Source organism: Oncorhynchus kisutch, linkage group LG7 (assembly GCF_002021735.2).
Source record: "Oncorhynchus kisutch isolate 150728-3 linkage group LG7, Okis_V2, whole genome shotgun sequence".
NCBI classification, from domain to species: domain Eukaryota; kingdom Metazoa; phylum Chordata; class Actinopteri; order Salmoniformes; family Salmonidae; genus Oncorhynchus; species Oncorhynchus kisutch.
In genome coordinates, this window is record NC_034180.2 from 18,502,370 (window position 1) to 18,518,262 (window position 15,893).

Consider the following 15,893-nt stretch of genomic DNA (forward strand, 5'->3'; position numbering starts at 1 on the left):
TCACCTTCAAAGGCCACTGGCACGCTGGAGAAGTGTGCGCTTCACGGCCGAATCCTGGTTTCAACTGTACCGGGCAAATGGCACCGCCTCGTGGAGGCGTGCGGTTTGCTGATGTCAATGCGGTGAACAGAGTGCCCATGTTGGCGGTGGGGTTATGGTATGGGCAGGCATGAGCTACGGACAATAAACACAATTGCATTTTGTCTATGGCAATTTGAATGCACAGATTTAAATCCACCGCCATCAACTCATGTTTCAGCATGATAATGCACGGCCCCATGTCGCAAGGATCTGTACACAATTCCTGGAAGCTGAAACTGTCCCAGTTCTTCCATGGCCTGCATAATCATCAGACATGTCACTCATTTAGCATGTTTGGGATGCTCTGGATCGACGTGTACGATAGCGTGTTCCAGTTCCCGCCAATATCCAGCAACTTCGCAGCGCCATTGAAAATTGAGTGGGACAACATTCCACAGGCCACAATCAACAGCCTGATCAACTCTATGCAAAGGAGCGGCATGAGTTAAATGGTGGTCACACCAGATGCGGACTGGTTTTCTGATCCACGCCCTTACCAACAGATACATATCCCTATTCCCAGTCATGTGAAATTCATAGATGAGGGGCTAATGAATTGATTTCAATTGACTGATTTCCTTATATGCACTGTAACTCAGTCAAAATCGTTGAAATTGTTGCATGTTGCGTTTTGTATTTCTATTCACTCGAACTTCCAATATCAAACAACAAGCTATTTATCTGAGAAGTCAGCCTTTAATTTCAACGATGATTGATGACTAACTAGACAACGGGAAGACTGCATGCTCAAAGATTAAACGCGGTGGATTGGTGTTATTGTATTGGTAGACCATTCATTGACACCTGTATCTAATGCTTTTGCATCTTTGAGGGGGGTGAAGCCGTGTGGCCAGGGCAAGCAAGACATGGGATGCGGATCAAAATGACATAGCTAACGAATGATTGCAAAATGCCTCTCGCTTGCAACAAGTTTAGGGTAGGATATCGATTGCTTTTCTATCTAATAATCAAACAAATTCTGAACTGCTGAAATGACTATAATACTGTTAATATATTTTGATCACTTTTCATGTCATTTTGGCCAGCACTACACAGCTGAATCAAATAATCAAAGCTGGATGACGAGTTCATTATTTGAATCAGCTGCATAGTGCCATGGCAAGAACCAAAATGTTCCCCCCTTGGTGTCCCTAGGACCGAGTTTGGGAAATGCTGCCTTTAAACCATAGAGAAAAAAACGGAGCACTGAAGAAAAAAAAAACAGCTGTGTCATTTCAACATGTTAAAGTCCTACTGTTTCCATTGCGATCAGTCAGAGAGGTCGGTGGAAACAGGTAGTGATCAGCTGCCTGTGGCCACTGCAGTCACTATTGTCTTCCTTGAGAGGGAAGCCCAATACTCCCTGTGTGAGTAACTCAGGAAGAAAAACCTTGATGACTTTTTGGCACACTTGTCTCCAGAGGAAAAAGGCGACATTGCTGCACTGCTTTTAGAACATCAGGGTTTATTCTCAGGTGTTCCTACTCAGACAAATATACTCGGGCATTATATTGACGTTTGAGACTCTGCCCCAATCAAACAGCGTGCCTATCGACTGAATCCTGAAAAGAGAGAGAAACTCCACAGTGAGGAGTTCATGCTTGAGCATGGTATTCCACAACATGGCAACAGTCCATGGAGTTCGCCCTGTATATAAGTACCTAAGGTGGATGGGTTTCTCCGGTTTGTTTTTCAGATTTTCGCAAACTCAATTCCGTTACTATGTCAGACTCCGTACCCTTTGCCTGGGGTCGACGATTGTGTGGACCGTGTTGGCGCTGCTAAGTATGTTAGCAAGTTTGATCTGCTGAACGGATATTGGCAGGTTCCTCAAACCGAGTGTGCCAAAGAGCTGTCTGCTTTCGTCACTCCTGATGGTTTGTTTTCCTACCTGTGTGTGTGTGTGTGTGTGTGTGTGTGTGTGTGTGTGTGTGTGTGTGTGTGTGTGTGTGTGTGTGTGTGTGTGTGTGTGTGTGTGTGTGTGTGTGTGTGTGTGTGTGTGTGTGTGTGTGTGTGTGTGTGTGTGTGTGTGTGTGTGTGTGTGTTGTATGACACTGTTGATATTGGTTTATTTATGTGAGCAACCATTTTTGTGACCATACCTTCTTGAAGAAATACTTGGGGTTTGGTCGATTTGTTCTGAATGGTATGTGTTGAGTTTAAACACAGGTGAGTTAATACAGGTGACAATATTCAAGATGTCCTTTTTTTCTCAATTGGTTTGAGGTCCAGGCAGTTTATTGGCAGTAAGGTGACTGTCTTTAAGTAAAGTCATTTGTGTTTCTAAAATCAATTTATGTAAATGCTGTGGTTAACTGTGGTTAACTGTGTTCTTTTCTACCATCAGAAGTACAGTACTGTTTGTCTCTGTTTTTGATCCTCTTGTCTTGTAAACTTGGTCAGCTGAATCTCTGAAAGCACTGTTGTATTTTAGAAAAGTATCTACTGGAAGTAACAGATCTAAGAAGTCATTTTGGTGTAACTCTTGTTTGTGTCAAACGAGAACCTAATTCTCTAAGCTTTGTTAAACGTTGCAGATCTGTCTGTACTGTTTCCCTTTTAATGTGCCTGGAACCTGTAATGTTCAATGTTACAATTGTAATAAAACGTTTAGATTTTTGCTAAGGTGTTGTCTGGTCTATTGCATTGCTCAGAACTGTTGACCCAACTTAATAGGTGGCCTGTAGCTGACTGGCTGGCAACCTAATCTTAGAGCATTTCATATTATTCTGTACGTAAAGCCGCTGCACTCCAATTAGTACGATATGTTTTGTTTGGTATGTATTCATTTGTGGATGTCCCGGAAGACTCCTGGAACATATTCCAGTCTGTGCTAGCAAAACAGTCCTTTAATTTAGCATCTGCTTCATCTGACCACTTTCTTATTGACCGAGTCACTGATGCTTCCTGGGGCGGCAGGGTAGCCTAGTGGTTAGAGCGTTGGACTAGGAACCGGAAGGTTGCAAGTTCAAACCCCCGAGCTGACAAGGTACAAATCTGTCATTCTGCCCCTGAACAGGCAGTTAACCCACTGTTCCTAGGCCGTCATTGAAAATAAGAATTTGTTCTTAACTGTGTGTGGAGTAAAGGAGTAAAGGTGGTCTAGTTGTTTTCCCTTCTGGTTGTACATTTAACATGCTGGTAGAAATGAGGTAAAACTGATTTGAATTTCCCAGCGTTAAAGTCGCCGGCCACAAGGAGCGCCACCTCTGGATGAGCGTTTTCCTGTTTGCTTATGGCGGAATACAGCTCATTTATTAGTTACTTCCAGAACCACTTTGGAACCGCTTTCTATTTTGGTTGTCGACGTGACTTTGTTAGTTCCCTTTTCTGTAAGCGACAATATTTTGGGTTTGTCCTTTGGGAATGTTACAAGTTCTGTACGATCATCCCAAATTAAGTATATCTTATTTACAGTAAGAATCAGATCCCCTGTTTTTACTTTTCATTAAGAATAATTGGAATTTCATCTTAATGGAATTTTTAAATGGAATTGACCCCAACCCTACCTCTGTGTGCCTCCAAGGGTGTGTTGGGTTCCCCTATCTCTGAATACCGAGGTGAACAGCCTTACAGCCACTTCTAGTCTGCCACACAGACAAGACAAGACCGAGGAGTAGCTAGCCACTACTGTGCACACAGCTACACGGATCCCCAAGAACTGCTGCTGATTTCTCCCGTACTAAAACGTGTAATTTTCAAATTTCCTCACAGAGCGTTCGGCCCTCCGCCAATTAGCACAGGGCTCTGACCTCCGATAAAAACACAACCACACACCCTGAGACTGAGATACAGCCACGTGAAGCTCCGGCGGAGGATTCTAATCAGCCACTCACTAATTTGACTCACTCTGAGTCGTTATACATTCAGCCATCAAATTATCATAGCTATACATAATGCATCTACCTGAGGTGGAATAATGATTCAGATGTATTATTCCCTCTCTCCGGCATGGAAAGTGTGATTATAGTTACATTCATTTTGTACCGTTAGACTTGACTTAATAAGAATAGGATGTATTTTCTCTCTGTATAATCATCATCTCTCTATTGGGCTCGATATCTTTGGCTGTCGCTTGTCCCCAATTCTTTTGGAAGAGAATACAGATGCATGTCAATAAAACTGCCAGAGCTCAATTAAATGATCAAATTGGCATTAGTAGGGTAGTAGGGGGTAACCCCCCCCCCCACCCCCACCCCCACCCCTCACACACACACACACACCTGTAATTCACATAAAGACCACAAGATGACACCAAATAATTTTCCCTGTCTGTCACTGTTCTTGCAGAACAGAACATATCCTCTGTGTCATCACAACTTTTGGAGATAATTCAACAACATGGTTGTGTGGTAAATTGATCCAATTTTTGGACATTTTGAAAAAGTTGTCGATATATTTCAGTGAAGTTAGATCTCTATTTTTGTAAAGGTATATACAAATAGGAAAGCCTTAAAATAAATCATCCACTTGTTCAGAGAGGAACATTTTGGTCATTTTTGAGTAAAGTAGTAATATGTTGGATGAGTACGTAGGTTCAAATTAGAATGGTGAAATACCAGAGCATAAGAAAGTTGCCACATCAATATTTAGTCAATAATAGTTAATTAGTTAAGTTATTGTTACTAAATGTTATATTCCAATGTTATTTAATGTTATTATTTATATTCCATTCCAATATTATATTCCAATTAATGTTTTATGAATTAAAAACAACTATTGAAAACCTTTTGCTCCTGAATGTAATTTTAAATACTGCTGCAATTTAAAATCTTGCATTATTCAAATCCTATTTAGTTCAATTGTACATAATGGATTGTATGGAAAAGGAACAACAATGAAAGAACAAAGAAAATGAATGTGCAGGTGAGGTAAAAAGAGCGACTTTACATAAAATCTCCTCAAAGTGTGGATATTAATGGTGACATGTGCCACACCACCACCCCCATGATTTATTGAAATAATTAAAATGAACTAGACTTAGTTTTCACTGAATAATTTCTAAACAAAACCGATTAAATGGATTTTAACACCCTTGTGTGAAATCCCACACCCATAGTGTTCTCGGTACTTAAAAAAACACTCGCCTAAGAATGACCTTCATTCACATACAATTTTTTTTCTCTAAACATAGCTTTTTTTGTGTGTCAGCAATTAGACATTGTTATTAGGGGGGGCTAGTTACCCCCTAGTACCCTGTTGTACAACTAAACTCCTACTACTACCCCACCACTATTATGTAATACCCAATATATCCATAAGGGGGTGGGGTCACACCAAAGTGCCACCACCATGCAGTGGCCTTATCCCAGAAGAAAGCTGCACATTTAGGTAGCCTGGGAACGGGATGATCGAAGAAGGATACTAGCAACCTCCATAATAACTATGCCTATTTGTAATTGATAGTGGAAACTAAAACATAGATATTACAAAAGTAAACTTTTGTTCCCTACTTCTAAATTCCCTCCCTGTTCTGCTGTGGCCTGCTGTTTTAGCTAGCCTTTGTCCAGGCAGAGTTGCAAAAAGGGGCTCTGGTAGCATTGTTCAATTGAACCTTGAGAGGGTCAGAGGTCAAGAATATGATCAAGCACATCATCGGTGGTCTGAGATGAGTCTCTGGAAACTGTTTATCTGCAGTAACATTTCATCAGGATCGTTTTTGAGCTCTGTGTGTTTCCATACGTGCATTTCTTGTCATATTTCATCCGTCTTGTGTGTTGTGACCATTTTGTAAAATGCGCTTTAAAATCGAATAAGCTTAAACCTTTGATGTCTGTAACCACGTTTCCACAGTTCCAGAGTCATATCGTATAAAAAATGGCTGAGAGCTGTTTCGGTACAATTATATAAATGCTGACAGATCATTTATTTGTTCGACATGGTGGTAAAATGAATTATGCAAGAAATGGTTTTACGCACAAATATTGATATAATAATAATATCATATCGAAGTAAACTTGGAGTCACGTGATGATATGGTGTGTTGTCCTCCCACTATGACTCGGGGAAACCATGTAGTTTATTAGGCTACAGATAAAATCAAAGATGATGAACTTACCAGGGTGGTAATGCTCGTTTCCAATAAATATCTAGGGTCTTATCCTGGTTACATGATGCTCAGTGTTTGACCGCCGTTTGACAAATCCAAATATTCTAGCTCTTTTCCATAATAATTCCATAATAATCTCATTGTGTAGATTAGCCTACCTGCACTGTATCTGCAAGCTGTTGGCTACAGAGTGCATGGGCCAAGACCAGAGTAGGAATGTTTGTTATGTAACGCAACAGTTTTTGTGACAAAACTATCGGTTGAGTTGAAAATACGATGGAAACACACTGAACTTAAGTTTTTATAAAGTACATGAAAACTTAAGAGAAAAGGTATATTTTGTGTACTAAGTCATCCTGTGTTGACTTTTATCCGATGGGTGGATACACACCGCTGGTGGGAAAATGCGCTTATTTTCTTCATGCCGATTTTAGATTATTTGCATGAAAATCTGTCTCCAATTGGATGGAAATCTAGTTTATGTGTGAAAGTGTGTGTGTGCATACTTGCGGACATGTATGTGCATATGTGTGCGACGTGTGTCTCTCTGTGTGTGTGTGTAGAACGCACATCTCTCTCTGTCTACCCTCTGTGCACCTTACCAGGCAGCTCATGGCCTCCTCCTTTCATTGCTAAGAAACCCTCTATTCTGTGGTATTAATCAGAGCTGAGGCTCCGGGAGGCCAGCCAAGCCTCTCATCCTCCTCATTCATCCTTACAGGGCTGCTGCTCTGCTCTGCTCTCTCTCCTCTCATCCACAGACGTGGTAATTAACCATCAGACCACAGATGGGATCGATTTTTACCCTACCTTCCCCCTCCGTCTCGTCTCTCTCTTTCGCTCTCGGTTCTTGGTCTCTCTCTCACTCACTCTTTGTTGCGTTCTCTCTCTCTCCTCTTCCTCTCTCTCTCTCTCTCTCTCTCTCTCTCTCTCTCTCTCTTGCTCTTCCTCTTTCCCTCTGTGCAGCTTCTTTTCCTACACCCTTCTCCTCTCATACACAAGTCCCATAATTGCACTGGAACTGTGCCAGCTAGTCTCAGACTACAGGCCCCTCACCTGCCCCTCACCTCTTCCTCGCCCCCCTGCCCTCCCCCACCTCTTTGCTCTCCAACCTGCCCCTCCCCAGTCCTATCTCCTCCCTCTCTGTTTTTCCCTCACCTCTCCCCTCAGCCCCTCTCCCCCCTCAGTCTGTCGTCTCACCTGCTCCATACGTTATTAGTGGCAGAGACATTGCGGATTAACTAAAGAGACAAGAGATTGATTTCTGTGTCTTTCGATACAGTGGCAAGAAAAAGTATGTGAACCCTTTGGAATTACTTGGACTTCTGCATAAATTGGTCATAAAATGTGATCTGATCTTCATCTAAGTCACAACAATAGACAAACACAGTCTGCTTAAACTAATATCACACAAACAGTTATATGTTTTCATGTCTTTATTGAACACACCGTGTAAACATTCACAGTGCAGGGTGGGGAAAGTATGTGAACCCTTGGATTTAATAACTGGCTGAACCTTCTTTGGCAGCAATAACCTCAACCAAACATTTTCTGTAGTTGCGGATTAGACCTGCACAACGGTCAGGAGAAATTTTGGACCATTCCTCTTTACAAAACTTTTTCAGTTCAGCAATATTCTTGGGATGTCTGGTGTAAACCGCTCTCTTGAGGTCATGCCTCAGCATCTCAATCGGGTTGAGGTCAGGACTCTGACTGGACCACTCCAGAAGACGTATTTTCTTCTGTTGAAGTCATTCTGTTGTTGATTGACTTATTTGTTTTGGGTCGTTGTCCTGTTGCATCACCCAACTTCTGTTGAGCTTCAATTGGCCGATAGTTAGCCTTACATTCTCCTGCATAATGTCTTGATAAAGTTGGGAATTCATTTTTTCCGTTGATGATAGCAAGCTGTCCAGGCCCTGAGGCAGCAAAGCAGCCCCAAACCATGATGCTCCCTCCACCATACTTTACAGTTGGGACAATGTTTTGATGTTGGTGTGCTGTGCTTTTTTTTCTCCACATTTTCTCCACGCATTGCGTGTTCCTTCCAAACAAGTCAACTGTAGTTTCACCTGGTCCACAGAATATTTTGCCAGTTCCGCTGTGGAACATCTCGATGCTCTTTTGCGAACTTCAGACCTGCAGCAATGGATTTTTTTGGACAGCATTGCATTGCAATCTTCCATGGTGCCCTTCCATGAACAACAATTCTTAATTTTGGGTCTTCTGAGATCTCTTCTGTTTGAGGCACGGCTCACATCAGGCAATGCCTCTTGTGAATAGCAAACTCCAATTTTGTGAGTGTTTTTTTACAGGGCAGGGCAGCTCTTACCAACTTCTCTAATCTCATCTAATTGATTGGGCTCCAGGTTAGCTGACTTCTGACTCCAATTAGCTTATGGAGAAGCCATTAGCCTAGGGGTTCACATACTTTTCCCAACCTACACTGTGAATGTTTAAATTATGTATTCAATATAGACAAGAAAAATACAATAATTTGTGTGTTTATTGGTTTAAGCACACTGAGTTTGTCTATTGTTGTGACTTAGATGAAGATCAGATCTAATTTGATGACCAATTTATGCGGAAATCCAGACGATTCCAAAGGGTTCATATAGTTTTTCTTGCCACTGTACAATTGAAGGTAGGTGTGTGTGTGTGTGCGTGCGTGAAATCAAATTCAAAATTCAAAAATCGAATCAAAGTTTATTGGTCGGGTACACAGATGTTAATGCATGTGCAGTGAAATGCTTGTGTTTCCAGCTCCAACAGTGCAGTAATATCTAGCAATACAAAAATAAAACAAAAATACACAAGTTGTCCAGAAAAAATAATGAATCCAGCAGTGTTCAATGACTATGTACATAGGGCAGCAGTCTCTAAGGTGCAGGGTTGAGTACCGGGTGGTAGCCGACTACAACAGTGTCTAAAGTTCAGGGCAGGGTACTGGGCGGAGGCTGGCTAGAGGTGACTGTTTAACAGTCTAATGGCTTGGAGATTGAGAAAAAGCTTCTATCTCTTGGTCCCAGCTTTGACGCACCTATTCTCTAATAATAGAGAGAGAGACTGATTTCAAGGATTTGAAAGGGATGCATGCGTAGGTGAGTTTGTGTGTGGGTGTCCTGAAGTGTATATGCATGTCTGTATGAGAGGGTTTGAGACGAGGGTTTGCTAATTTGCTATGTGAAACCCCACATGAGCCTCTGCTCTTGCTCTCTTTCAACAAAGTCATATTTTCACTTATTTCAATGCCTTCTCTCTACTGTACTTTATTCTAGAGGGGGAAAGAACGATTTCTGTGACATTTTAATCTCAAATTCTAATCTATCAGAACAATTGTCACTATAAATAACCCGTTTTCGTGTAAGGTGGCCTGTATTTCGCCACTCTGTGTAAAAAGCCTTCCATTTGTTGTGTGTGTGTGTGTGTGTGTGTGTGTGTGTGTGTGTGTGTGTGTGTGTGTGTGTGTGTGTGTGTGTGTGTGTGTGTGTGTGTGTGTGTGTGTGTGTGTGTGGGTGTGTGTGTGTGTGGGTGTGTGTGTGGGTGTGTGTGTGGGGTGTGTGTGTGGGGTGTGTTGCTAGTGATAGTGTGGCTCCGGCATGGTTATATACTGTGTGTCAGCGAGTTCACAGTGGTAGTGGCTTGGCTGGGAGATTAACATCTATGTCAGAGATAGCATGTGAATTTGTTGTGGGGGAGAAAGTGTGTGTGTGCGTGTGTGTTGCTAGTGATAGCGTGGCTCCGGCATGGTTATATACTGTGTGTCAGCGAGTTCACAGTGGTAGTGGCTTGGCTGGGAGATTAACATCTATGTCAGAGATAGCATGTGCATTTGTTGTGGGGGAGAAAGTGTGTGTGTGTGTGTGTGTGTGTGTGTGTGTGTGTGTGTGTGTGTGTGTGTGTGTGTGTGTGTGTGTGTGTTTGTGTGTGTGTGTACATATGCATGGGGGTAGATGGGGAGAAAAGTAAGAGAGGAGAGTGGAGTTCTCTTCAGGATTGTGCTGCCTGCCTGTCTGTTTGTAATCACGGGCCTCCATCTACATGGCGCAAGAGGCAGTGTCAGCTGGGCACCCTATATCCTATATAGTGCACTACATTTGATCAGGGCCCATTGGGCTCTAATCAAAAGTAGTGGGCTACATAGCGAATAGGGTGCCATTTGGGGGGTGACTCTCCTCAATGCTCAAAGGGTGACCTGTAAACGGTGGCAGTTATTTCCATAAGAGTGTCTATCCCAGATTGCTGACCTAATGGTAGTATTTGGTGCCAATGTGTTTTGTATGTATGTATGCTAAGATTACAGTGGGAGGCATTGTGGTTTTCTGAATGATTTCTTTGGGTTGTCAGATAAGTATTAGTTACACCATAAATGCTAATTGTGTTATCCATCTTGTGTGTAATGGTTTGTGCCATGGTGGGGAAGCCACATCTTCTCATTCCATAACCAAGGAGACCGTATATTAACTGTAAATTCTCTATAGAAATAAATAAACTGTCTCCACAATATTTTCTAAAATGTGTACATTATTGTGATTTCTCATCTATTTGTTAAACTGAGCAACTGTGAAACCAATAGTTAAAATCATCTTTGTGTGTGAACAGGTGCATAGCACTAGTGTAGTACATATGGCTGCTGGTGTGTGTTCTGGGGTATGGTATGGTGTGTGTGTGTGTGAACATTGTGTAGATAGTGGCCCGTCAGTATACATCCCTCTCTAAGGGCCCAGCTGTCAGCCCAGCCCAGCCATACCGCCATAGCAGCAGTCTCGGAGAGTGAGACCTCATTGTGGTGTGATTTCCTCCTTCTCCTAGCAGATGGAGTGTTTTTGTCGCAGTGAGGCGAGGCGAGGCGAAGAGAGCGAGGCCACTGTGATTGCCTCTTGGACAGCGGTGTCAGCCGAGGATAATGCCGCTGCCGCCCTCCCAGGAACAGAACAGGATCAACACAATCCAATTTCTTTTTCTTCAACCAAAATGGAATAATTTTACAGAGAAAACCCTGGTTGTCTGGGCTGGCGGTCGGTATCTTACCACAGAGAGAGAGAGAGAGAGAAAAGGAAATATATATATATATATATATATATATATATATATACCAGAGTTAAAAAACAACCATTATGACAAAAATTGGGGAAAAGATATGGGTCATCAGCTTCACCCCTACGCCCAACAAAATACCACCAACTACCACTTATCACAAACAGAAGGAATCTTTAAGCATCAATCATTTGACTCCTCGGCTGGCTGTGGCCTGGCATCTATAGCCTCAGGAAAATAAACCATAGTCAAAAAACAACCATTATGGCAAGAATTGGGAGAGCCAATTGCCGTTCAAATTCACCCTTATGCCCCGCCAAACTAGCAACCACCAGAATCAACACTGGTGTAATCTAAACAGAAATGTTTGGCTACAGAGGTGTGTTCAACTTCAGCACCCCACCCGAGATGTGTTCAACTTCAGAACCCCACCAAACTACCACAAACACACAGGAGGACTTCAAATATATGTTGCTGCCACAGGCTCTGAGGGTTCAATGGAATGGGGATAAAGGCTAGCAATCTCCCAAAACAGACAGTCAGTGCACTTCAAAACAACAGATGAAAGATGAGACTGAAAGATTAGAGATTGAGAGTGTGGGGGGGTGGGGTGGGGGGATTTATAGGGACTCCATAAGAACAGCCAGTGGTGGGAGTAGTGTAGCTAGTAGTGGGTAACCTGATCTGTAGAATCACAATGACCCTTCAGCAAAGTGTGCTGCCTGCCCATCTGAGTGAGGGTGACTAGCCGGCTGGCTGTCCTTACCTTTCCAAAGGGTTGAGAGCATCTTGTAGGAAAAAGGGGGGCTAAGAATGATTGGAGAGCTGTGACATCTTGTGACTCCATATTCTTGCATCACGGCCAGGTAGAGGACTCTCCTGGCTGTGACCTGCTTTTCCACTCTCTTCCCCTCTCTTACCACAGATATGTGCTGTACCATGAGCAATTCAGTCAATGTCCAGCACGTGCAGATGTTATGGAAAGTGTGACTTCAAGTATTACAGTGTGAAGAATGAATTGTAAATGTAGATGACCACCACGGCCCAGGGCCTATGTATTGTGCAGTATATAGTAGAATGAACAGAGACAAGTGACAGAGAGGATTACAGAGGGGAGTGAATGAGGTGAGGGGAACGGTTGCTGTCAAACGGGGGGTTGTGAGGTTGGGTGATGGAGGTTGGGAGGGGGGGGGGGGGGGGGGGGTTAAAAACACTCCAGGCCACTCTGGAACATCTAAAACGAGATAGAAAGTATGTAGAAATTATAATGGACCTATACGTTTTCAAATAACTGCCCTTTTTCTTGACCTGCAAATTGCTTTTAATTAACAAATTGACCTGGAAAAAATCTGGACGACCCTCCTCTGAATTTTGAATTCCCAATGTGGCCCTCGAGCCAAAATGATTGCCCACCCCTGCACTAGGCTGTGTCTGGTACAATGAATTGGGGAGGGGGTTGGTCGGGGCTAAGTCTCTCATCAGCATCCAGCTCAGGTGCTGGGCCCATGCACTAACTATGCCCTGACTTGATTGTAATTGCCTGAATTCGGTTCCCGCTGATCCATCCTGGCAATATCACAGGCACATGTTGACTGGGGGCTGCAGCAGCAGGCAGAGAGGACCACAAAGAGCAGCTGGATGGCTGGCTGGCTGGCTCTCTCTGGCTCTCTCTCTCTCCACCCCCCCCGTGGGTCAGGTCAGAGGTGTAAGCTCCTCTCAGTGTGTGTGATTTAAAACAAAAGATGTACAACAAACTGTACACACATTCACAGACAAAGTGATGATGCTGTGTGTATAGGTATTTGGTACAGCATCTATAGCAGCATCAGATGTATTTAATACAGATCATCTGAATGGCAAAGCATTGTCATCTGTTTAGAAGTTTAGTTTGTTCAATTCAATCTTCAATGCGCTGAAAGACTATTAGATTGTGAGGCAGTTGAGAGGCATGAACACATTCACAGCAGTCATAAACATCATGGGAGGTTATGTCCTTGCTCTGACAATGGCTTTGGGAATGAAAATGGGTCAATGTCCATAAAGAGAAATTCCTATTAAACTCTCTAGGCAGCCTTAACGCTGTGCAATGAACTGTTGGAGCATCAATTATGGTTAACACGTTTTGGAAACTGAAATATAATAAAGTAATAATTTTTGCACACTGCATGCATATAAACCTTTCTACACTTAAAAGAAAGAACGAGTTATCATTGAGTGGTTTGAACAATGGTTATTTGGTCATCTTTTGTCTTTATGTGTCATTTGTGAGTGAGTGACAGCTGTGAATGAATACCCCCCCCCCCTCTCCTCGATACACAAAAAGCCCCCCCAAAAATGATGAATCCACATAGCGATGACAGAATTGGACATGACATTGGATTTGGTTCTGTAGGTTTCTTTCCCCTTACAGGCATGGCTGTGGAACGTGGTTCCTTTGAGCCGGGTCCTGATCAACAGGGTTAACTTTAGAAGTCCCTCGTGCTGCACTCCACACCCTGTGATAATAGTTCCTAGCACGTAATGAAGACCCGGCTGGTAACCAACAGGTGGTCCTTTTAAAGACCCAGATCCTGCAGCACTCAGGACCCCAGGAAAAAAAAACCTGCCATGGCAAAATGTGTCAGAATCTAATGTTCTGCAGAATGAAAAGGTTGTTTTCTCCCCTTTGTCCCCGGCCAGAGATTCAGCCTTGTTCCTCATTGTTCAGGACACAAACGAGCAACAGTCTTTTTTGACACGGAGCCGTGGGCTGAATGACGACTGGAGCTGACTAGTCACATGAAAAACCTTTCTCTATGGAGGGTCCGAGCCCATTAAGAGTTGGGGAGTTATGAATGGCTATGAATAACTCCTCCCTGGCCTTGATATCATGTAGGGAGACCTTGACACAAGACAAGCATAAACCTCCCAGGCTTTTAACAAGGTTCCCAGATAGACAATCACAGAACTAGAAATAGTCCGGGAGAGGGAGAGATTGACAGACAAACAGAGACAGGGAGGGAGCAGTGAGTCGGTGTGGAAGTGGCTCTGTAGTCTTCTAGAAGGCCATACTGTGCTCACCCAGCCATGGACTAATAGGCTATTTACTGACACTAACGTTGTTGACTTTATTCCTTATTGAACCAAACATGGTGGTACAATTCAAATCCATGTATGTAATTCCGCAGTGGCTCTTGCTCCTAATTGCAGCTCATTGATTGGCAAAGTAAAATAACCTGTTTGAGCTGTGCATTGTTGTTGAATGTCACGTCATCACCTGGCGAAAACCAGGGCGTGAGGGAAGGGAACGAGATCAGTTCAAATATTCTGGAGCCGGGCTGGAGCCTGGTGGCTGCTAAAATGTTGTGTTGTGTTCATTGTATTCCGTCAAGTAAAGATAACGGGATATTTAGCAATGTAGCAGTGTAGCCCGCCATCACCTCCCCCTTGGTCTGTATGCTCAGTTCAATACCTTCATCATGGGTGGATCCATCCCAGCTCGACAGACAGGGGATGTCCCAAATGGCACCCTATTCCCTATATAGCGCACTACTTTTGACCAGAGTCCTAAGGCCCACATAGGGAATAGGGTGCCATTTGAGACACAAGCCATGCCTACTGATAATCCCTTTGTCCACGTCCAAAATCCATTTGTTACACTCAGACCAATCATTTGTCATTAACCCTTATAAGGGTTCCGTATCTAAGACAAAGGAACCACAGGGGAACAATGCAGAGACCCCCTGTTCACATTGTGACCGCAATACAGCGACCGCCTGTTCACATTGTCAGTGCTCAAGTGCCTCCCTTAGAGCCGTGTGGGCCTTGTGCCCAGAAAGTTCAGATGAATGAGAGAATAAAAGACTGGGGGAGAGACCAGAACAAGTGAGGAACACCTGAAAAGGACTGAGAGGAAAAGGTCCCCCCCCCCATTTCCACAGTAAGAATATTATGTGACTGAACAAGGCAGAAACAAAAGGACATTTTCCTTTTGTGCTCAGAGACCTCTCCGTCAATCAATGTCGAGACGCCACCGGAGAATTCATAGAACGTTGATGTGCCATTTTACTGCGAGGAAATGTAAAATAAGAGTGAGAAAATAAGAATTACTGTACAATTAGATGATTTAAAGTCTCCAAGAAATTTGGAATGAAATGTGAAAGCTTTTTGATACCCAATCATTGTAAACCATAGATCCATTTTGTAGATGAAATGACAATCAATAGCAATTCTATATCAGGTGTTTAAAACGTCTAGTCGTGTGTCTGTGAACATTAATCTAGCTTTCACATATCAATTTATGCCTATACAGATACACAGAGCAATTTCCTTAACTGCTGTGTGTGTGTGTGTGTGTGCGCGTGCGTGCGTGAGGACTCAGAGCTCGATGCATTGTACGGTGCAGACAGAGATCTAGTAATCAGGTAATTTGTTGTAATGATAGAAATCATGGTGATCATCAACCTCACAGCAAAGCAGACAGCTGAATCATGTGCACTCTGACACACCCCAATTACACACTCACTGAGAAACTCAATACACTTGTACACATACACTCAGGGCCAGTTCCAGGCATAAGTGACATATTCGGTAGCTTGGGGCCCCCGACCACTAGGGGGCCCCCGACCCAGTTTAGGATTTCAGTCGGGGTCTCAACTATTGAGAGTAAGAATAGTACAACACAGCAGGTGCAATTTCAAAATGTGATTGTGCATCATCAGAATTGCAGTATATTGCTTAGGGCCCC